This window comes from Scyliorhinus torazame, chromosome 5, assembly GCF_047496885.1.
Source record: "Scyliorhinus torazame isolate Kashiwa2021f chromosome 5, sScyTor2.1, whole genome shotgun sequence".
Taxonomy (NCBI): Eukaryota; Metazoa; Chordata; class Chondrichthyes; order Carcharhiniformes; family Scyliorhinidae; genus Scyliorhinus; species Scyliorhinus torazame.
Genome location: NC_092711.1, coordinates 121,835,033 through 121,859,397, shown reverse-complemented (window position 1 = coordinate 121,859,397; position 24,365 = coordinate 121,835,033). Strand labels below are relative to the sequence as shown.

Sequence of the window (24,365 nt, the reverse complement as noted above, 5' to 3'; positions counted from 1 at the left end):
TGTTTCTGCCCGGTTTCGAACCGGGGACTTTTCGCGTGTGAGGCGAATGTGATAACCACTACACTACAGAAACAACTGGCAACCACAGACCTGTACAATGTGCAACCTCACTGTGCTGCTGCAGATTCGCATGGTGAGGCTGAGAGGCTAGGCCACTTATTACAAGACGACTGCCTTTTCTCATTTAATCTCTCCTGACTTGCACCCTGTCAGAGCGCTTTCCTGTTGTTCTGTTTGCTCCCACCGGGATTTGACTTGGTTAAAACGTCCGACATTTCTAACCCGTCCCGGTTTTAATGAAAGGTGATGGTGAAAGACGAGCTTTGTTGTCCTGTCGACAAATCCCGCCTGACTCGCTGAGTTGTTCCAGTATCTTCCGCAGATGTTGGATCAACTTTCGATGGCTATAACAGCGTGCTTCTGTGCCAGTTCCGCGGCTCGTTGGTCTAGGAGTATGATTCTCGCTTTGGGTGTCTCGATTGCGAAACTTGCGGGAGGTCCCGGGTTCAAATCCCGGACGAGCCCTTTGATAACGTTTTCTGTTGGTCAGGCGATATGTTTTCTTCATTTCTATGCGGCTCATTCGGCGGGATTTATTCACATTGGGTTTGCTTTGAGAAGCTGAGCTCACACAGCAGGGAACCAATAGGTTCGCCAGACAATCGCGACATTGTCTAAAAGCTTGTCTATGTGTGGACATTCACTTACCTCTATTGACTTATTCCAGTAGATTCAGGCAGCTCTCTGTATGTTTCATTTTATTCAGTTCAACAACATCAGACTATGTAATCTCTCTTCTCCCTCCACCATCTGTTTATTTCCATCAAGTTATTTTCATTCCTTGCATTGGTATGTTTTACCCTCAGCATTGCCCCCCTCCCCCCAGCCCATACCATCCTACTTGAGCAATCTGATCCCTGTGGCCAATTGTTCGCTGACACACTGCTTACTTTGTTCTGCTATTAACACATTCTGATCTCTTGAGGCGCCACTATCAGCACCTTTGTTAGCCTTGATTAGCCTCATTTACATTCCCTTTTTCTTTCTGTCCGAGACATTTTCGTCATTTTCCACCTATTGCTGACCACTCTATCGAGGCCCAATAGGGCACGCCAACCCCGCCCCATCCACATTAGTCTGAATCTGACCCCATTTCCAGTTCTCCAGCTTTGACAAAGAGTCACCCAGGCCCGGAACGACCGCTGCCATCTCGCTCCACAGAGGCTGTCAGTCCTGCTGAGATTGTCCAGTATGTTCTGTTTTTGTTTCAGAATGAAGCATCCGCAGTAAGTTGCATTTGTCGTTTATTTAGACATGTTTGAGATGGTGAATAAGTATGTTAATCTGCATTTGTAAATGCATGAAATTCTGTTGTGGATGAACTAGCTCCGAATGTCCAAAATAAGAAGGTCCTTTTCTTCTCATTGCCTGTCGATAATTCAGTGCTTGTGACTTAATGTGGAATTTATTTTAGTGGCTCATGAGAGACTAAACCTCATAATCCTCGAACATACGAGATGGGGGAACAAAAGTACTTTGTGCAAACATTCCTCACACAACATGAGAAGCACTTGATGTTTCTACCCGGTATGGCCTCGGGGACCTTTCCCATGTTAGGGGAATGTGCTAACCACTACACTACAGAAACCGCTGGAGGTGCAGTAATCAATGGACTTGTGCAATGTTCAACCTCACTGTGTTGCTGCAGATTCTCATGGTTCGTCTGAGAGGCCATGTCACTTATGACAAGAAGACAGCCGTTTCTTTAAAACCGATGTCTCAACTTATAAAACAATCAGGAATCGAACTTTACAGACCTGAAGATAAGTTATGCTTGAAGTGGAAGTTAAATTGAGAAGGCAGGGCTTTCGAAAATAACCACAACCATACGGGTGCATGCATTTTGCTATTCCTCGTTGATGAAGACCAGTTACGAGATTGCGGCAATAGTCAGCAACAGACTAAACTGGAAGTACGAGAAGTTTCTGCTCGGTTTCGAACTTTTCGCGTGTTAGGCGAATGTGATAACCACTACACTATAGAAACAGCTGGAAATCAACGGACGTGTACAATGTGCAACCTCACTGTGTTGCTGCAGATTCGCATGGTGAGGCTGAGAGGCCAGGCCACTTATTACAAGACGACTGCTGTTTCTTTCAAAGCAGATGTTTCAACATATAAAACCACAAGATGTAGAAATTAGATCGAACTTAACATGATCTGCGTTAACTTCACAGGGACGTGACCCATCTAATCCACAGAGCCAAAGTGGAGAATTGAACTGACTGGAGAGCTGCATCTTAACGCTGACCTCCCGGACCTCGGCCTCCTGAAATGTTCCAAAGAAGCTCAACAAACACTCGAGGAACAGCAGCGCATCTTTCCACTGGGCTCAATACAGCTTTCACACTCATAGTGTGTGCAACAGTCTCACACTGTAAATGCTGCCCCCATTCTGTGTGTACTTCCATCGCAGATTTGGGTTTGAATCTTGTTTCCACTTCTTCTTTGTATCCGGGCGGTAGTTGTTGAGAGCTGGCACAGACACAGCGGCTAGAATGGCCTCATACTGTGGTGTAATTATTCTCTCATTCGATGCTCACCTCACTCTGTGGCCAGGGAACCCTAGGCCTTTTCTCATTTAATCTCTCCTGACTTGCACCCTGTCAGAGCGCTTTCCTGTTGTTCTGTTTGCTCCCACCAGGATTTGGCTTGGTTAAAACGTCCGACATTTCTAACCTTCCCCGGTTTTAATGAAAGGTGATGGTGAAAGACGAGCTTTGTTGTCCTGTCGACAAATCCCGCCTGACTCGCTGAGTTGTTCCAGTATTTTCCGCAGATGTTAGATCGACTTTCGATGGCAATAACAGCGTGCTTCTGTTACGTTCCCGGGGCTCGTTGGTCTAGGGGTATGACATTCACTTACCTCTATTGACTAATTCCAGTTGATTCAGGCAGCTCTCTGTATGTTTCATTTTATTCAGTTCAACAACATCAGACTGTGTAATCTCTCTTCTACCTCCACCATCTGTTTATTTCCATCAAGTTATTTTCATTCCTTCCATTGGTATGTTTTACCCTCAGCATTGCCCCCCTCCCCCCAGCCCATACCATCCTACTTGAGCAATCTGATCCCTGTGGCCAATTGTTCGCTGACACACTGCTTACTTTGTTCTGCTATTAACACATTCTGATCTCTTGAGGCGCCACTATCAGCACCTTTGTTAGCCTTGATCAGCCTCATTTACATTCCCTTTTTCTTTCTGTCCGAGACATTTTCGACATTTTCCACCTATTGCTGACCACTCTATCGAGGCCCAATCGGGCACGCCAACCCCGCCCCATCCACATTAGTCTGAATCTGACCCCATTTCCAGTTCTCCAGCTTTGACAAAGAGTCACCCAGGCCCGGAACGACCGCTGCCATCTCGCTCCACAGAGGCTGTCAGTCCTGCTGAGATTGTCCAGTATGTTCTGTTTTTGTTTCAGAATGAAGCATCCGCAGTAAGTTGCATTTGTCGTTCATTTAGACATGTTTGAGATGGTGAATAAGTATGTTTATCTGCATTTGTAAATGCATGAAATTCTGTTGTGGATGAACTAGCTCCGAATATCCAAAATAAGAAGGTCCTTTTCTTCTCATTGCCTGTCGAAAATTCAGTGCTTGTGACTTAATGTGGAATTTATTTTAGTGGCTCATGAGAGACTAAACCTCATAATCCTCGAACATACGAGATGGGGGAACAAAAGTACTTTGTGCAAACATTCCTCACACAACATGAGAAGCACTTGATGTTTCTACCCGGTATGGCCTCGGGGACCTTTCGCATGTTAGGGGAATGTGCTAAGCACTACACTACAGAAACCGCTGGCGGTGCAGTAATCAATGGACTTGTGCAGTGTTGAACCTCACTGTGTTGCTGCAGATTCTCATGGTTCGTCTGAGAGGCCATGTCACTTATTACAAGAAGACAGCCGTTTCTTTAAAACCGATGTCTCAACTTATAAAACAATCAGGAATCGAACTTTACAGACCTGAAGATAAGTTATGCTTGAAGTGGAAGTTAAATTGAGAAGGCAGGGCTTTCGAAAATAACCACAACCATACGGGTGCATGCATTTTGCTATTCCTCGTTGATGAAGACCAGTTACGAGATTGCGGCAATAGTCAGCAACAGACTAAACTGGAAGTACGAGAAGTTTCTGCTCGGTTTCGAACTTTTCGCGTGTTAGGCGAATGTGATAACCACTACACTACAGAAACAGCTGGCAATCAACGGACGTGTACAATGTGCAACCTCTCTGTGTTGCTGCAGATTCGCATGGTGAGGCTGAGAGGCCAGGCCACTTATTACAAGACGACTGCTGTTTCTTTCAAAAACAGATGTTTCAACATATAAAACCACAAGATGTAGAAATTAGATCGAACTTAACATGATCTGCGTTAACTTCACAGGGACGTGACCCATCTAATCCACAGAGCCAAAGTGGAGAATTGAACTGACTGGAGAGCTGCATCTTAACGCTGACCTCCCGGACCTCGGCCTCCTGAAATGTTCCAAAGAAGCTCAACAAACACTCGAGGACCAGCAGCGCATCTTTCCACTGGGCTCAATACAGCTTGCACACTCATAGTGTGTGCAACAGTCTCACACTGCAAATGCTGCCCCCATTCTGTGTGTACTTCCATCGCAGATTTGGGTTTGAATCTTGTTTCCACTTCTTCTTTGTATCCGGGCGGTAGTTGTTGAGAGCTGGCACAGACACAGCGGCTAGAATGGCCTCATACTGTGGTGTAATTATCCTCTCATTCGATGCTCACCTCACTCTGTGGCCAGGGAACCCTAGGCCTTTTCTCATTTAATCTCTCCTGACTTGCACCCTGTCAGAGCGCTTTCCTGTTGTTCTGTTTGCTCCCACCAGGATTTGACTTGGTTAAAACGTCCGACATTTCTAACCCGCCCCGGTTTAAATGAAAGGTGATGGTGAAAGACGAGCTTTGTTGTCCTGTCGACAAATCCCGCCTGACTCGCTGAGTTGTTCCAGTATTTTCCGCAGATGTTAGATCGACTTTCGATGGCAATAACAGCGTGCTTCTGTTACGTTCCCGGGGCTCGTTGGTCTAGGGGTATGACATTCACTTACCTCTATTGACTAATTCCAGTTGATTCAGGCAGCTCTCTGTATGTTTCATTTTATTCAGTTCAACAACATCAGACTGTGTAATCTCTCTTCTACCTCCACCATCTGTTTATTTCCATCAAGTTATTTTCATTCCTTTCATTGGTATGTTTTACCCTCAGCATTGCCCCCCAGCCCATACCATCCTACTTGAGCAACCCTGTCGCCAATTGTTCGCTGACACACTGCTTACTTTGTTCTGCTATTAACACATTCTGATCTCTTGAGGCGCCACTATCAGCACCTTTGTTAGCCTTGATTAGCCTCATTTACATTCCCTTTTTCTTTCTGTCCGAGACATTTTCGTCATTTTCCACCTATTGCTGACCACTCTATCGAGGCCCAATAGGGCACGCCAACCCCGCCCCATTCACATTAGTCTGAATCTGACCCCATTTCCAGTTCTCCAGCTTTGACAAAGAGTCACCCAGGCCCGGAACGACCGCTGCCATCTCGCTCCACAGAGGCTGTCAGTCCTGCTGAGATTGTCCAGTATGTTCTGTTTTTGTTTCAGAATGAAGCATCCGCAGTAAGTTGCATTTGTCGTTTATTTAGACATGTTTGAGATGGTGAATAAGTATGTTAATCTGCATTTGTAAATGCATGAAATTCTGTTGTGGATGAACTAGCTCCGAATGTCCAAAATAAGAAGGTCCTTTTCTTCTCATTGCCTGTCGATAATTCAGTGCTTGTGACTTAATGTGGAATTTATTTTAGTGGCTCATGAGAGACTAAACCTCATAATCCTCGAACATACGAGATGGGGGAACAAAAGTACTTTGTGCAAACATTCCTCACACAACATGAGAAGCACTTGATGTTTCTACCCGGTATGGCCTCGGGGACCTTTCCCATGTTAGGGGAATGTGCTAACCACTACACTACAGAAACCGCTGGCGGTGCAGTAATCAATGGACTTGTGCAATGTTCAACCTCACTGTGTTGCTGCAGATTCTCATGGTTCGTCTGAGAGGCCATGTCACTTATGACAAGAAGACAGCCGTTTCTTTAAAACCGATGTCTCAACTTATAAAATAATCAGGAATCGAACTTTACAGACCTGAAGATAAGTTATGCTTGAAGTGGAAGTTAAATTGAGAAGGCAGGGCTTTCGAAAATAACCACAACCATACGGGTGCATGCATTTTGCTATTCCTCGTTGATGAAGACCAGTTACGAGATTGCGGCAATAGTCAGCAACAGACTAAACTGGAAGTAAGAGAACTTTCTGCTCGGTTTCGAACTTTTCGCGTGTTAGGCGAATGTGATAACCACTACACTATAGAAACAGATGGAAATCAACGGACGTGTACAATGTGCAACCTCACTGTGTTGCTGCAGATTCGCATGGTGAGGCTGAGAGGCCAGGCCACTTATTACAAGACGACTGCTGTTTCTTTCAAAGCAGATGTTTCAACATATAAAACCACAAGATGTAGAAATTAGATCGAACTTAACATGATCTGCGTTAACTTCACAGGGACGTGACCCATCTAATCCACAGAGCCAAAGTGGAGAATTGAACTGACTGGAGAGCTGCATCTTAACGCTGACCTCCCGGACCTCGGCCTCCTGAAATGTTCCAAAGAAGCTCAACAAACACTCGAGGAACAGCAGCGCATCTTTCCACTGGGCTCAATACAGCTTGCACACTCATAGTGTGTGCAACAGTCTCACACTGTAAATGCTGCCCCCATTCTGTGTGTACTTCCATCGCAGATTTGGGTTTGAATCTTGTTTCCACTTCTTCTTTGTATCCGGGCGGTAGTTGTTGAGAGCTGGCACAGACACAGCGGCTAGAATGGCCTCATACTGTGGTGTAATTATTCTCTCATTCGATGCTCACCTCACTCTGTGGCCAGGGAACCCTAGGCCTTTTCTCATTTAATCTCTCCTGACTTGCACCCTGTCAGAGCGCTTTCCTGTTGTTCTGTTTGCTCCCACCAGGATTTGGCTTGGTTAAAACGTCCGACATTTCTAACCTTCCCCGGTTTTAATGAAAGGTGATGGTGAAAGACGAGCTTTGTTGTCCTGTCGACAAATCCCGCCTGACTCGCTGAGTTGTTCCAGTATTTTCCGCAGATGTTAGATCGATTTTCGATGGCAATAACAGCGTGCTTCTGTTACGTTCCCGGGGCTCGTTGGTCTAGGGGTATGACATTCACTTACCTCTATTGACTAATTCCAGTTGATTCAGGCAGCTCTCTGTATGTTTCATTTTATTCAGTTCAACAACATCAGACTGTGTAATCTCTCTTCTACCTCCACCATCTGTTTATTTCCATCAAGTTATTTTCATTCCTTCCATTGGTATGTTTTACCCTCAGCATTGCCCCCCTCCCCCCAGCCCATACCATCCTACTTGAGCAACCCTGTCGCCAATTGTTCGCTGACACACTGCTTACTTTGTTCTGCTATTAACACATTCTGATCTCTTGAGGCGCCACTATCAGCACCTTTGTTAGCCTTGATTAGCCTCATTTACATTCCCTTTTTCTTTCTGTCCGAGACATTTTCGTCATTTTCCACCTATTGCTGACCACTCTATCGAGGCCCAATAGGGCACGCCAACCCCGCCCCATCCACATTAGTCTGAATCTGACCCCATTTCCAGTTCTCCAGCTTTGACAAAGAGTCACCCAGGCCCGGAACGACCGCTGCCATCTCGCTCCACAGAGGCTGTCAGTCCTGCTGAGATTGTCCAGTATGTTCTGTTTTTGTTTCAGAATGAAGCATCCGCAGTAAGTTGCATTTGTCGTTTATTTAGACATGTTTGAGATGGTGAATAAGTATGTTTATCTGCATTTGTAAATGCATGAAATTCTGTTGTGGATGAACTAGCTCCGAATATCCAAAATAGGAAGGTCCTTTTCTTCTCATTGCCTGTCGAAAATTCAGTGCTTGTGACTTAATGTGGAATTTATTTTAGTGGCTCATGAGAGACTAAACCTCATAATCCTCGAACATACGAGATGGGGGAACAAAAGTACTTTGTGCAAACATTCCTCACACAACATGAGAAGCACTTGATGTTTCTACCCGGTATGGCCCCGGGGACCTTTCGCATGTTAGGGGAATGTGCTAACCACTACACTACAGAAACCGCTGGCGGTGCAGTAATCAATGGACTTATGCAATGTTCAACCTCACTGTGTTGCTGCAGCTTCTCATGGTTCGTCTGAGAGGCCATGTCACTTATGACAAGAAGACAGCCGTTTCTTTAAAACCGATGTCTCAACTTAGAAAACAATCAGGAATCGAAATTTACAGACCTGAAGATAAGTTATGTTTTGCTTGAAGTGGAAGTTAAATTGAGAAGGCAGGGCTTTCGAAAATAACCACAACCATACGGGTGCATGCATTTTGCTATTCCTCGGTGATGAAGACCAGTTATGAGATTGCGGCTGTAGTCAGCAACAGACTAACCTGGTAGTACGATATGTTTCTGCCCGGTTTCGAACCGGGTACCTTTCGCGTGTGAGGCGAATGTGATAACCACTACACTACAGAAACAGCTGGCAATCCACGGACGTGTACAATGTGCAACCTCACTGTGCTGCTGCAGATTCGCATGGTGAGGCTGAGAGGCTAGGCCACTTATTACAAGACGACTGCCTTTTCTCATTTAATCTCTCCTGACTTGCACCCTGTCAGAGCGCTTTCCTGTTGTTCTGTTTCCCCCCCCTCCGGGATTTGACTTGGTTAAAACGTCCGACATTTCTAACCCGTCCCGGTTTTAATGAAAGGTGATGGTGAAAGACGAGCTTTGTTGTCCTGTCGACAAATCCCGCCTGACTCGCTGAGTTGTTCCAGTATCTTCCGCAGATGTTGGATCAACTTTCGATGGCTATAACAGCGTGCTTCTGTGCCAATTCCGCGGCTCGTTGGTCTAGGAGTATGATTCTCGCTTTGGGTGTCTCGATTGCGAAACTTGCGGGAGGTCCCGGGTTCAAATCCCGGGCGAGCCCTTTGATAACGTTTTCTGTTGGTCAGGCGATATGTTTACTTCATTTCTATGCGGCTCATTCGGCGGGATTCATTCACATTGGGTTTGCTTTGAGAAGCTGAGCTGATACAGCAGGGAACCAATAGGTTCGCGAGACAATCGCGACATTGTCTAAAAGCTTGTCTATGTGTGGACATTCACTTACCTCTATTGACTTATTCCAGTAGATTCAGGCAGCTCTCTGTATGTTTCATTTTATTCAGTTCAACAACATCAGACTGTGTAATCTCTCTTCTCCCTCCACCATCTGTTTATTTCCATCAAGTTATTTTCATTCCTTCCATTGGTATGTTTTACCCTCAGCATTGCCCCCCTCCCCCCAGCCCATACCATCCTACTTGAGCAATCTGATCCCTGTGGCCAATTGTTCGCTGACACACTGCTTACTTTGTTCTGCTATTAACACATTCTGATCTCTTGAGGCGCCACTATCAGCACCTTTGTTAGCCTTGATTAGCCTCATTTACATTCCCTTTTTCTTTCTGTCCGAGACATTTTCGTCATTTTCCACCTATTGCTGACCACTCTATCGAGGCCCAATCGGGCACGCCAACCCCGCCCCATCCACATTAGTCTGAATCTGACCCCATTTCCAGTTCTCCAGCTTTGACAAAGAGTCACCCAGGCCCGGAACGACCGCTGCCATCTCGCTCCACAGAGGCTGTCAGTCCTGCTGAGATTGTCCAGTATGTTCTGTTTTTGTTTCAGAATGAAGCATCCGCAGTAAGTTGCATTTGTCGTTCATTTAGACATGTTTGAGATGGTGAATAAGTATGTTTATCTGCATTTGTAAATGCATGAAATTCTGTTGTGGATGAACGAGCTCCGAATATCCAAAATAAGAAGGTCCTTTTCTTCTCATTGCCTGTCGAAAATTCAGTGCTTGTGACTTAATGTGGAATTTATTTTAGTGGCTCATGAGAGACTAAACCTCATAATCCTCGAACATACGAGATGGGGGAACAAAAGTACTTTGTGCAAACATTCCTCACACAACATGAGAAGCACTTGATGTTTCTACCCGGTATGGCCTCGGGGACCTTTCGCATGTTAGGGGAATGTGCTAACCACTACACTACAGAAACCGCTGGCGGTGCAGTAATCAATGGACTTGTGCAGTGTTCAACCTCACTGTGTTGCTGCAGATTCTCATGGTTCGTCTGAGAGGCCATGTCACTTATTACAAGAAGACAGCCGTTTCTTTAAAACCGATGTCTCAACTTATAAAACAATCAGGAATCGAACTTTACAGACCTGAAGATAAGTTATGCTTGAAGTGGAAGTTAAATTGAGAAGGCAGGGCTTTCGAAAATAACCACAACCATACGGGTGCATGCATTTTGCTATTCCTCGTTGATGAAGACCAGTTACGAGATTGCGGCAATAGTCAGCAACAGACTAAACTGGAAGTACGAGAAGTTTCTGCTCGGTTTCGAACTTTTCGCGTATTAGGCGAAAAGTTCACTACACTACACTACAGAAACAGCTGGCAATCAACGGACGTGTACAATGTGCAACCTCTCTGTGTTGCTGCAGATTCGCATGGTGAGGCTGAGAGGCCAGGCCACTTATTACAAGACGACTGCTGTTTCTTTCAAAAACAGATGTTTCAACATATAAAACCACAAGATATAGAAATTAGATCGAACTTAACATGATCTGCGTTAACTTCACAGGGACGTGACCCATCTAATCCACAGAGCCAAAGTGGAGAATTGAACTGACTGGAGAGCTGCATCTTAACGCTGACCTCCCGGACATCGGCCTCCTGAAATGTTCCAAAGAAGCTCAACGAACACTCGAGGAACAGCAGCGCATCTTTCCACTGGGCTCAATACAGCTTGCACACTCATAGTGTGTGCAACAGTCTCACACTGCAAATGCTGCTCCCATTCTGTGTGTACTTCCATCGCAGATTTGGGTTTGAATCTTGTTTCCACTTCTTCTTTGTATCCGGGCGGTAGTTGTTGAGAGCTGGCACAGACACAGCGGCTAGAATGGCCTCATACTGTGGTGTAATTATCCTCTCATTCGATGCTCACCTCACTCTGTGGCCAGGGAACCCTAGGCCTTTTCTCATTTAATCTCTCCTGACTTGCACCCTGTCAGAGCGCTTTCCTGTTGTTCTGTTTGCTCCCACCAGGATTTGACTTGGTTAAAACGTCCGACATTTCTAACCCGCCCCGGTTTAAATGAAAGGTGATGGTGAAAGACGAGCTTTGTTGTCCTGTCGACAAATTCCGCCTGACTCGCTGAGTTGTTCCAGTATTTTCCGCAGATGTTAGATCGACTTTCGATGGCAATAACAGCGTGCTTCTGTTACGTTCCCGGGGCTCGTTAGTCTAGGGGTATGACATTCACTTACCTCTATTGACTAATTCCAGTTGATTCAGGCAGCTCTCTGTATGTTTCATTTTATTCAGTTCAACAACATCAGACTGTGTAATCTCTCTTCTACCTCCACCATCTGTTTATTTCCATCAAGTTATTTTCATTCATTTCATTGGTATGTTTTACCCTCAGCATTGCCCCCCTCCCCCCAGCCCATACCATCCTACTTGAGCAACCCTGTCGCCAATTGTTCGCTGACACACTGCTTACTTTGTTCTGCTATTAACACATTCTGATCTCTTGAGGCGCCACTATCAGCACCTTTGTTAGCCTTGATTAGCCTCATTTACATTCCCTTTTTCTTTCTGTCCGAGACATTTTCGTCATTTCCACCTATTGCTGACCACTCTATCGAGGCCCAATAGGGCACGCCAACCCCGCCCCATCCACATTAGTCTGAATCTGACCCCATTTCCAGTTCTCCAGCTTTGACAAAGAGTCACCCAGGCCCGGAACGACCGCTGCCATCTCGCTCCACAGAGGCTGTCAGTCCTGCTGAGATTGTCCAGTATGTTCTGTTTTTGTTTCAGAATGAAGCATCCGCAGTAAGTTACTTTTGTCGTTTATTTAGACATGTTTGAGATGGTGAATAAGTATGTTTATCTGCATTTGTAAATGCATGAAATTCTGTTGTGGATGAACTAGCTCCGAATATCCAAAATAGGAAGGTCCTTTCCTTCTCTTTGCCTGTCGATAATTCAGTGCTTGTGACTTAATGTGGAATTTATTTTAGTGGCTCATGAGAGACTAAACCTCATAATCCTCGAACATACGAGATGGGGGAACAAAAGTACTTTGTGCAAACATTCCTCACACAACATGAGAAGCACTTGATGTTTCTACCCGGTATGGCCCCGGGGACCTTTCGCATGTTAGGGGAATGTGCTAACCACTACACTACAGAAACCGCTGGCGGTGCAGTAATCAATGGACTTATGCAATGTTCAACCTCACTGTGTTGCTGCAGCTTCTCATGGTTCGTCTGAGAGGCCATGTCACTTATGACAAGAAGACAGCCGTTTCTTTAAAACCGATGTCTCAACTTAGAAAACAATCAGGAATCGAAATTTACAGACCTGAAGATAAGTTATGTTTTGCTTGAAGTGGAAGTTAAATTGAGAAGGCAGGGCTTTCGAAAATAACCACAACCATACGGGTGCATGCAGTTTGCTATTTTTCGGTGATGAAGACCAGTTATGAGATTGCGGCAAAAGTCAGCAACCGAACAACCTGGTAGCCCGAGATGTTTCTGCCCGGTTTCGAACCGGGGACCTTTCGCGTGTGAGGCGAAAGTGATAACCACTACACTACAGAAACAGCTGGCAATCCACGGACGTGTACAATGTGCAACCTCACTGTGCTGCTGCAGATTCGCATGGTGAGGCTGAGAGGCTAGGCCACTTATTACAAGACGACTGCCTTTTCTCATTTAATCTCTCCTGACTTGCACCCTGTCAGAGCGCTTTCCTGTTGTTCTGTTTGCTCCCACCGGGATTTGACTTGGTTAAAACGTCCGACATTTCTAACCCGTCCCGGTTTTAATGAAAGGTGATGGTGAAAGACGAGCTTTGTTGTCCTGTCGACAAATCCCGCCTGACTCGCTGAGTTGTTCCAGTATCTTCCGCAGATGTTGGATCAACTTTCGATGGCTATAACAGCGTGCTTCTGTGCCAGTTCCGCGGCTCGTTGGTCTAGGAGTATGATTCGCGCTTTGGGTGTCTCGATTGCGAAACTTGCGGGAGGTCCCGGGTTCAAATCCCGGACGAGCCCTTTGATAACGTTTTCTGTTGGTCAGGCGATATGTTTTCTTCATTTCTATGCGGCTCATTCGGCGGGATTCATTCACATTGGGTTTGCTTTGAGAAGCTGAGCTCACACAGCAGGGAACCAATAGGTTCGCGAGACAGTCGCGACATTGTCTAAAAGCTTGTCTATGTGTGGACATTCACTTACCTCTATTGACTTATTCCAGTAGATTCAGGCAGCTCTCTGTATGTTTCATTTTATTCAGTTCAACAACATCAGACTATGTAATCTCTCTTCTCCCTCCACCATCTGTTTATTTCCATCAAGTTATTTTCATTCCTTCCATTGGTATGTTTTACCCTCAGCATTGCCCCCCTCCCCCCAGCCCATACCATCCTACTTGAGCAATCTGATCCCTGTGGCCAATTGTTCGCTGACACACTGCTTACTTTGTTCTGCTATTAACACATTCTGATCTCTTGAGGCGCCACTATCAGCACCTTTGTTAGCCTTGATTAGCCTCATTTACATTCCCTTTTTCTTTCTGTCCGAGACATTTTCGTCATTTTCCACCTATTGCTGACCACTCTATCGAGGCCCAATCGGGCACGCCAACCCCGCCCCATCCACATTAGTCTGAATCTGACCCCATTTCCAGTTCTCCAGCTTTGACAAAGAGTCACCCAGGCCCGGAACGACCGCTGCCATCTCGCTCCACAGAGGCTGTCAGTCCTGCTGAGATTGTCCAGTATGTTCTGTTTTTGTTTCAGAATGAAGCATCCGCATAAGTTGCATTTGTCGTTCATTTAGACATGTTTGAGATGGTGAATAAGTATGTTTATCTGCATTTGTAAATGCATGAAATTCTGTTGTGGATGAACTAGCTCCGAATGTCCAAAATAAGAAGGTCCTTTTCTTCTCATTGCCTGTCGAAAATTCAGTGCTTGTGACTTAATGTGGAATTTATTTTAGTGGCTCATGAGAGACTAAACCTCATAATCCTCGAACATACGAGATGGGGGAACAAAAGTACTTTGTGCAAACATTCCTCACACAACATGAGAAGCACTTGATGTTTCTACCCGGTATGGCCTCGGGGACCTTTCCCATGTTAGGGGAATGTGCTAACCACTACACTACAGAAACCGCTGGCGGTGCAGTAATCAATGGACTTGTGCAATGTTCAACCTCACTGTGTTGCTGCAGATTCTCATGGTTCGTCTGAGAGGCCATGTCACTTATTACAAGAAGACAGCCGTTTCTTTAAAACCGATGTCTCAACTTATAAAACAATCAGGAATCGAACTTTACAGACCTGAAGATAAGTTATGCTTGAAGTGGAAGTTAAATTGAGAAGGCAGGGCTTTCGAAAATAACCACAACCATACGGGTGCATGCATTTTGCTATTCCTCGTTGATGAAGACCAGTTACGAGATTGCGGCAATAGTCAGCAACAGACTAAACTGGAAGTACGAGAAGTTTCTGCTCGGTTTCGAACTTTTCGCGTGTTAGGCGAATGTGATAACCATTACACTATAGAAACAGCTGGAAATCAACGGACGTGTACAATGTGCAACCTCACTGTGTTGCTGCAGATTCGCATGGTGAGGCTGAGAGGCCAGGCCACTTATTACAAGACGACTGCTGTTTCTTTCAAAAGCAGATGTTTCAACATATAAAACCACAAGATGTAGAAATTAGATCGAACTTAACATGATCTGCGTTAACTTCACAGGGACGTGACCCATCTAATCCACAGAGCCAAAGTGGAGAATTGAACTGACTGGAGAGCTGCATCTTAACGCTGACCTCCCGGACCTCGGCCTCCTGAAATGTTCCAAAGAAGCTCAACAAACACTCGAGGAACAGCAGCGCATCTTTCCACTGGGCTCAATACAGCTTGCACACACATAGTGTGTGCAACAGTCTCACACTGTAAATGCTGCCCCCATTCTGTGTGTACTTCCATCGCAGATTTGGGTTTGAATCTTGTTTCCACTTCTTCTTTGTATCCGGGCGGTAGTTGTTGAGAGCTGGCACAGACACAGCGGCTAGAATGGCCTCATACTGTGGTGTAATTATTCTCTCATTCGATGCTCACCTCACTCTGTGGCCAGGGAACCCTAGGCCTTTTCTCATTTAATCTCTCCTGACTTGCACCCTGTCAGACCGCTTTCCTGTTGTTCTGTTTGCTCCCACCAGGATTTGGCTTGGTTAAAACGTCCGACATTTCTAACCTTCCACGGTTTTAATGAAAGGTGATGGTGAAAGACGAGCTTTATTGTCCTGTCGACAAATCCCGCCTGACTCGCTGAGTTGTTCCAGTATTTTCCGCAGATGTTAGATCGACTTTCGATGGCAATAACAGCGTGCTTCTGTTACGTTCCCGGGACTCGTTGGTCTAGGGGTATGACATTCACTTACCTCTATTGACGAATTCCAGTTGATTCAGGCAGCTCTCTGTATGTTTCATTTTATTCAGTTCAACAACATCAGACTGTGTAATCTCTCTTCTACCTCCACCATCTGTTTATTTCCATCAAGTTATTTTCATTCCTTCCATTGGTATGTTTTACCCTCAGCATTGCCCCCCTCCCCCCAGCCCATACCATCCTACTTGAGCAACCCTGTCGCCAATTGTTCGCTGACACACTGCTTACTTTGTTCTGCTATTAACACATTCTGATCTCTTGAGGCGCCACTATCAGCACCTTTGTTAGCCTTGATTAGCCTCATTTACATTCCCTTTTTCTTTCTGTCCGAGACATTTTCGTCATTTTCTACCTATTGCTGACCACTCTATCGAGGCCCAATAGGGCACGCCAACCCCGCCCCATCCACATTAGTCTGAATCTGACCCCATTTCCAGTTCTCCAGCTTTGTCAAAGAGTCACCCAGGCCCGGAACGACCGCTGCCATCTCGCTCCACAGAGGCTGTCAGTCCTGCTGAGATTGTCCAGTATGTTCTGTTTTTGTTTCAGAATGAAGCATCCGCAGTAAGTTGCATTTGTCGTTTATTTAGACATGTTTGAGATGGTGAATAAGTATGTTTATCTGCATTTGTAAATGCATGAAATTCTGTTGTGGATGAACTAGCTCCGAATATCCAAAATAGGAAGGTCCTTTTCTTCTCATTGCCTGTCGAAAATTCAGTGCTTGTGACTTAATGTGGAATTTATTTTAGTGGCTCATGAGAGACTAAACCTCATAATCCTCGAACATACGAGATGGGGGAACAAAAGTACTTTGTGCAAACATTCCTCACACAACATGAGAAGCACTTGATGTTTCTACCCGGTATGGCCCCGGGGACCTTTCGCATGTTAGGGGAATGTGCTAACCACTACACTACAGAAACCGCTGGCGGTGCAGTAATCAATGGACTTATGCAATGTTCAACCTCACTGTGTTGCTGCAGCTTCTCATGGTTCGTCTGAGAGGCCATGTCACTTCTGACAAGAAGACAGCCGTTTCTTTAAAACCGATGTCTCAACTTAGAAAACAATCAGGAATCGAAATTTACAGACCTGAAGATAAGTTATGTTTTGCTTGAAGTGGAAGTTAAATTGAGAAGGCAGGGCTTTCGAAAATAACCACAACCATACGGGTGCATGCATTTTGCTATTCCTCGGTGATGAAGACCAGTTATGAGATTGCGGCTGTAGTCAGCAACAGACTAACCTGGTAGTACGAGATGTTTCTGCCCGGTTTCGAACCGGGGACTTTTCGCGTGTGAGGCGAATGTGATAACCACTACACTACATAAACAGCTGGCAATCCACGGACGTGTACAATGTGCAACCTCACTGTGCTGCTGCAGATTCGCATGGTGAGGCTGAGAGGCTAGGCCACTTATTACAAGACGACTGCCTTTTCTCATTTAATCTCTCCTGACTTGCACCCTGTCAGAGCGCTTTCCTGTTGTTCTGTTTGCTCCCACCGGGATTTGACTTTGTTAAAACGTCCGACATTTCTAACCCGTCCCGGTTTTAATGAAAGGTGATGGTGAAAGACGAGCTTTGTTGTCCTGTCGACAAATCCCGCCTGACTCGCTGAGTTGTTCCAGTATCTTCCGCAGATGTTGGATCAACTTTCGATGGCTATAACAGCGTGCTTCTGTGCCAATTCCGCGGCTCGTTGGTCTAGGAGTATGATTCTCGCTTTGGGTGTCTCGATTGCGAAACTTGCGGGAGGTCCCGGGTTCAAATCCCGGGCGAGCCCTTTGATAACGTTTTCTGTTGGTCAGGCGATATGTTTACTTCATTTCTATGCGGCTCATTCGGCGGGATTCATTCACATTGGGTTTGCTTTGAGAAGCTGAGCTCATACAGCAGGGAACCAATAGGTTCGCGAGACAATCGCGACATTGTCTAAAAGCTTGTCTATGTGTGGACATTCACTTACCTCTATTGACTTATTCCAGTAGATTCAGGCAGCTCTCTGTATGTTTCATTTTATTCAGTTCAACAACATCAGACTGTGTAATCTCTCTTCTCCCTCCACCATCTGTTTATTTCCATCAAGTTATTTTCATTCCTTCCATTGGTATGTTTTACCCTCAGCATTGCCCCCCTCCCCCCAGCCCATACCATCCTACTTGAGCAATCTGATCCCTGTGGCCAATTGTTCGCTGACACACTGCTTACTTTGTTCTGCTATTAACACATTTTGATCTCTTGAGGCGCCACTATCAGCACCTTTGTTAGCCTTGATTAGCCTCATTTACATTCCCTTTTTCTTTCTGTCCGAGACATTTTCGTCATTTTCCACCTATTGCTGACCACTCTATCGAGGCCCAATCGGGCACGCCAACCCCGCCCCATCCACATTAGTCTGAATCTGACCCCATTTCCAGTTCTCCAGCTTTGACAAAGAGTCACCCAGGCCCGGAACGACCGCTGCCATCTCGCTCCACAGAGGCTGTCAGTCCTGCTGAGATTGTCCAGTATGTTCTGTTTTTGTTTCAGAATGAAGCATCCGCAGTAAGTTGCATTTGTCGTTCATTTAGACATGTTTGAGATGGTGAATAAGTATGTTTATCAGCATTTGTAAATGCATGAAATTCTGTTGTGGATGAACTAGCTCCGAATATCCAAAATAAGAAGGTCCTTTTCTTCTCATTGCCTGTCGAAAATTCAGTGCTTGTGACTTAATGTGGAATTTATTTTAGTGGCTCATGAGAGACTAAACCTCATAATCCTCGAACATACGAGATGGGGGAACAAAAGTACTTTGTGCAAACATTCCTCACACAACATGAGAAGCACTTGATGTTTCTACCCGGTATGGCCTCGGGGGCCTTTCGCATGTTAGGGGAATGTGCTAACCACTACACTACAGAAACCGCTGGCGGTGCAGTAATCAATGGACTTGTGCAGTGTTCAACCTCACTGTGTTGCTGCAGATTCTCATGGTTCGTCTGAGAGGCCATGTCACTTATTACAAGAAGACAGCCGTTTCTTTAAAACCGATGTCTCAACTTATAAAACAATCAGGAATCGAACTTTACAGACCTGAAGATAAGTTATGCTTGAAGTGGAAGTTAAATTGAGAAGGCAGGGCTTTCGAAAATAACCACAACCATACGGGTGCATGCATTTTGCTATTCCTCGTTGATGAAGACCAGTTACGAGATTGCGGCAATAGTCAGCAACAGACTAAACTGGAAGTACGAGAAGTTTCTGCTCGGTTTCGAACTTTTCGCGTATTAGGCGAAAAGTTCACTACACTACACTACAGAAACAGCTGGCAATCAACGGACGTGTACAATGTGCAACCTCTCTGTGTTGCTGCAGATTCGCATGGTGAGGCTGAGAGGCCAGGCCACTTATTACAAGACGACTGCTGTTTCTTTCAAAAACAGATGTTTCAACATATAAAACCACAAGATATAGAAATTAGATCGAACTTAACATGATCTGCGTTAACTTCACAGGGACGTGACCCATCTAATCCACAGAGCCAAAGTGGAGAATTGAACTGACTGGAGAGCTGCATCTTAACGCTGACCTCCCGGACATCGGCCTCCTGAAATGTTCCAAAGAAGCTCAACAAACACTCGAGGAACAGCAGCGCATCTTTCCACTGGGCTCAATACAGCTTGCACACTCATAGTGTGTGCAACAGTCTCACACTGCAAATGCTGCTCCCATTCTGTGTGTACTTCCATCGCAGATTTGGGTTTGAATCTTGTTTCCACTTCTTCTTTGTATCCGGGCGGTAGTTGTTGAGAGCTGGCACAGACACAGCGGCTAGAATGGCCTCATACTGTGGTGTAATTATCCTCTCATTCGATGCTCACCTCACTCTGTGGCCAGGGAACCCTAGGCCTTTTCTCATTTAATCTCTCCTGACTTGCACCCTGTCAGACCGCTTTCCTGTTGTTCTGTTTGCTCCCACCAGGATTTGACTTGGTTAAAACGTCCGACATTTCTAACCCGCCCCGGTTTAAATGAAAGGTGATGGTGAAAGACGAGCTTTGTTGTCCTGTCGACAAATTCCGCCTGACTCGCTGAGTTGTTCCAGTATTTTCCGCAGATGTTAGATCGACTTTCGATGGCAATAACAGCGTGCTTCTGTTACGTTCCCGGGGCTCGTTAGTCTAGGGGTATGACATTCACTTACCTCTATTGACTAATTCCAGTTGATTCAGGCAGCTCTCTGTATGTTTCATTTTATTCAGTTCAACAACATCAGACTGTGTAATCTCTCTTCTACCTCCACCATCTGTTTATTTCCATCAAGTTATTTTCATTCCTTTCATTGGTATGTTTTACCCTCAGCATTGCCCCCCTCCCCCCAGCCCATACCATCCTACTTGAGCAACCCTGTCGCCAATTGTTCGGTGACACACTGCTTACTTTGTTCTGCTATTAACACATTCTGATCTCTTGAGGCGCCACTATCAGCACCTTTGTTAGCCTTGATTAGCCTCATTTACATTCCCTTTTTCTTTCTGTCCGAGACATTTTCGTCATTTTCCACCTATTGCTGACCACTCTATCGAGGCCCAATAGGGCACGCCAACCCCGCCCCATCCACATTAGTCTGAATCTGACCCCATTTCCAGTTCTCCAGCTTTGACAAAGAGTCACCCAGGCCCGGAACGACCGCTGCCATCTCGCTCCACAGAGGCTGTCAGTCCTGCTGAGATTGTCCAGTATGTTCTGTTTTTGTTTCAGAATGAAGCATCCGCAGTAAGTTACTTTTGTCGTTTATTTAGACATGTTTGAGATGGTGAATAAGTATGTTTATCTGCATTTGTAAATGCATGAAATTCTGTTGTGGATGAACTAGCTCCGAATATCCAAAATAGGAAGGTCCTTTCCTTCTCTTTGCCTGTCGATAATTCAGTGCTTGTGACTTAATGTGGAATTTATTTTAGTGGCTCATGAGAGACTAAACCTCATAATCCTCGAACATACGAGATGGGGGAACAAAAGTACTTTGTGCAAACATTCCTCACACAACATGAGAAGCACTTGATGTTTCTACCCGGTATGGCCCCGGGGACCTTTCGCATGTTAGGGGAATGTGCTAACCACTACACTACAGAAACCGCTGGCGGTGCAGTAATCAATGGACTTATGCAATGTTCAACCTCACTGTGTTGCTGCAGCGTCTCATGGTTCGTCTGAGAGGCCATGTCACTTATGACAAGAAGACAGCCGTTTCTTTAAAACCGATGTCTCAACTTAGAAAACAATCAGGAATCGAAATTTACAGACCTGAAGATAAGTTATGTTTTGCTTGAAGTGGAAGTTAAATTGAGAAGGCAGGGCTTTCGAAAATAACCACAACCATACGGGTGCATGCAGTTTGCTATTTTTCGGTGATGAAGACCAGTTATGAGATTGCGGCAAAAGTCAGCAACCGAACAACCTGGTAGCCCGAGATGTTTCTGCCCGGTTTCGAACCGGGGACCTTTCGCGTGTGAGGCGAATGTGATAACCACTACACTACAGAAACAGCTGGCAATCCACGGACATGTACAATGTGCAACCTCACTGTGCTGCTGCAGATTCGCATGGTGAGGCTGAGAGGCTAGGCCACTTATTACAAGACGACTGCCTTTTCTCATTTAATCTCTCCTGACTTGCACCCTGTCAGAGCGCTTTCCTGTTGTTCTGTTTGCTCCCACCGGGATTTGACTTGGTTAAAACGTCCGACATTTCTAACCCGTCCCGGTTTTAATGAAAGGTGATGGTGAAAGACGAGCTTTGTTGTCCTGTCGACAAATCCCGCCTGACTCGCTGAGTTGTTCCAGTATCTTCCGCAGATGTTGGATCAACTTTCGATGGCTATAACAGCGTGCTTCTGTGCCAGTTACGCGGCTCGTTGGTCTAGGAGTATGATTCGCGCTTTGGGTGTCTCGATTGCGAAACTTGCGGGAGGTCCCGGGTTCAAATCCCGGACGAGCCCTTTGATAACGTTTTCTGTTGGTCAGGCGATATGTTTTCTTCATTTCTATGCCGCTCATTCGGCGGGATTCATTCACATTGGGTTTGCTTTGAGAAGCTGAGCTCACACAGCAGGGAACCAATAGGTTCGCGAGACAATCGCGACATTGTCTAAAAGCTTGTCTATGTGTGGACATTCACTTACCTCTATTGACTTATTCCAGTAGATTCAGGCAGCTCTCTGTATGTTTCATTTTATTCAGTTCAACAACAGCAGACTGTGTAATCTCTCTTCTCCCTCCACCATCTGTTTATTTCCATCAAGTTATTTTCATTCCTTCCATTGGTATGTTTTACCCTCAGCATTGCCCCCCTCCCCCCAGCCCATACCATCCTACTTGAGCAATCTGATCCCTGTGGCCAATTGTTCGCTGACACACTGCTTACTTTGTTCTGCTATTAACACATTCTGATCTCTTGAGGCGCCACTATCAGCACCTTTGTTAGCCTTGATTAGCCTCATTTACATTCCCTTTTTCTTTCTGTCCGAGACATTTTCGTCATTTTCCACCTATTGCTGACCACTCTATCGAGGCCCAATCGGGCACGCCAACCCCGCCCCATCCACATTAGTCTGAATCTGACCCCATTTCCAGTTCTCCAGCTTTGACAAAGAGTCACCCAGGCCCGGAACGACCGCTGCCATCTCGCTCCACAGAGGCTGTCAGTCCTGCTGAGATTGTCCAGTATGTTCTGTTTTTGTTTCAGAATGAAGCATCCGCATAAGTTGCATTTGTCGTTCATTTAGACATGTTTGAGATGGTGAATAAGTATGTTTATCTGCATTTGTAAATGCATGAAATTCTGTTGTGGATGAACTAGCTCCGAATGTCCAAAATAAGAAGGTCCTTTTCTTCTCATTGCCTGTCGAAAATTCAGTGCTTGTGACTTAATGTGGAATTTATTTTAGTGGCTCATGAGAGACTAAACCTCATAATCCTCGAACATACGAGATGGGGGAACAAAAGTACTTTGTGCAAACATTCCTCACACAACATGAGAAGCACTTGATGTTTCTACCCGGTATGGCCTCGGGGGCCTTTCGCATGTTAGGGGAATGTGCTAACCACTACACTACAGAAACCGCTGGCGGTGCAGTAATCAATGGACTTGTGCAGTGTTCAACCTCACTGTGTTGCTGCAGATTCTCATGGTTCGTCTGAGAGGCCATGTCACTTATTACAAGAAGACAGCCGTTTCTTTAAAACCGATGTCTCAACTTATAAAACAATCAGGAATCGAACTTTACAGACCTGAAGATAAGTTATGCTTGAAGTGGAAGTTAAATTGAGAAGGCAGGGCTTTCGAAAATAACCACAACCATACGGGTGCATGCATTTTGCTATTCCTCGTTGATGAAGACCAGTTACGAGATTGCGGCAATAGTCAGCAACAGACTAAACTGGAAGTACGAGAAGTTTCTGCTCGGTTTCGAACTTTTCGCGTGTTAGGCGAATGTGATAACCATTACACTATAGAAACAGCTGGAAATCAACGGACGTGTACAATGTGCAACCTCACTGTGTTGCTGCAGATTCGCATGGTGAGGCTGAGAGGCCAGGCCACTTATTACAAGACGACTGCTGTTTCTTTCAAAAGCAGATGTTTCAACATATAAAACCACAAGATGTAGAAATTAGATCGAACTTAACATGATCTGCGTTAACTTCACAGGGACGTGACCCATCTAATCCACAGAGCCAAAGTGGAGAATTGAACTGACTGGAGAGCTGCATCTTAACGCTGACCTCCCGGACCTCGGCCTCCTGAAATGTTCCAAAGAAGCTCAACAAACACTCGAGGAACAGCAGCGCATCTTTCCACTGGGCTCAATACAGCTTGCACACACATAGTGTGTGCAACAGTCTCACACTGTAAATGCTGCCCCCATTCTGTGTGTACTTCCATCGCAGATTTGGGTTTGAATCTTGTTTCCACTTCTTCTTTGTATCCGGTCGGTAGTTGTTGAGAGCTGGCACAGACACAGCGGCTAGAATGGCCTCATACTGTGGTGTAATTATTCTCTCATTCGATGCTCACCTCACTCTGTGGCCAGGGAACCCTAGGCCTTTTCTCATTTAATCTCTCCTGACTTGCACCCTGTCAGACCGCTTTCCTGTTGTTCTGTTTGCTCCCACCAGGATTTGGCTTGGTTAAAACGTCCGACATTTCTAACCTTCCACGGTTTTAATGAAAGGTGATGGTGAAAGACGAGCTTTATTGTCCTGTCGACAAATCCCGCCTGACTCGCTGAGTTGTTCCAGTGTTTTCCGCAGATGTTAGATCGACTTTCGATGGCAATAACAGCGTGCTTCTGTTACGTTCCCGGGACTCGTTGGTCTAGGGGTATGACATTCACTTACCTCTATTGACGAATTCCAGTTGATTCAGGCAGCTCTCTGTATGTTTCATTTTATTCAGTTCAACAACATCAGACTGTGTAATCTCTCTTCTACCTCCACCATCTGTTTATTTCCATCAAGTTATTTTCATTCCTTCCATTGGTATGTTTTACCCTCAGCATTGCCCCCCTCCCCCCAGCCCATACCATCCTACTTGAGCAACCCTGTCGCCAATTGTT

At 45.5% G+C, this 24,365-nt stretch overlaps 5 non-coding genes across 5 annotated transcripts; all 5 read right to left on the bottom strand.

Annotated features, from left to right (window-relative positions):
• On the bottom strand, nt 1–73 carry trnav-cac (transfer RNA valine (anticodon CAC)). The gene has a single exon. It is a non-coding gene; the product is annotated as a tRNA-Val (tRNA).
• An 8,548-nt stretch (nt 74–8,621) lies between these two features.
• Nucleotides 8,622–8,694, bottom strand: trnav-cac (transfer RNA valine (anticodon CAC)). Its single transcript has one exon. It is a non-coding gene; the product is annotated as a tRNA-Val (tRNA).
• A 4,128-nt stretch (nt 8,695–12,822) lies between these two features.
• Nucleotides 12,823–12,895, bottom strand: trnav-cac (transfer RNA valine (anticodon CAC)). The gene has a single exon. It is a non-coding gene; the product is annotated as a tRNA-Val (tRNA).
• Nucleotides 12,896–17,020: 4,125 nt separating this feature from the next.
• On the bottom strand, nt 17,021–17,093 carry trnav-cac (transfer RNA valine (anticodon CAC)). Its single transcript has one exon. It is a non-coding gene; the product is annotated as a tRNA-Val (tRNA).
• A 4,127-nt stretch (nt 17,094–21,220) lies between these two features.
• On the bottom strand, nt 21,221–21,293 carry trnav-cac (transfer RNA valine (anticodon CAC)). The gene has a single exon. It is a non-coding gene; the product is annotated as a tRNA-Val (tRNA).
• Between the last annotated feature and the right edge of the window lie 3,072 nt (nt 21,294–24,365).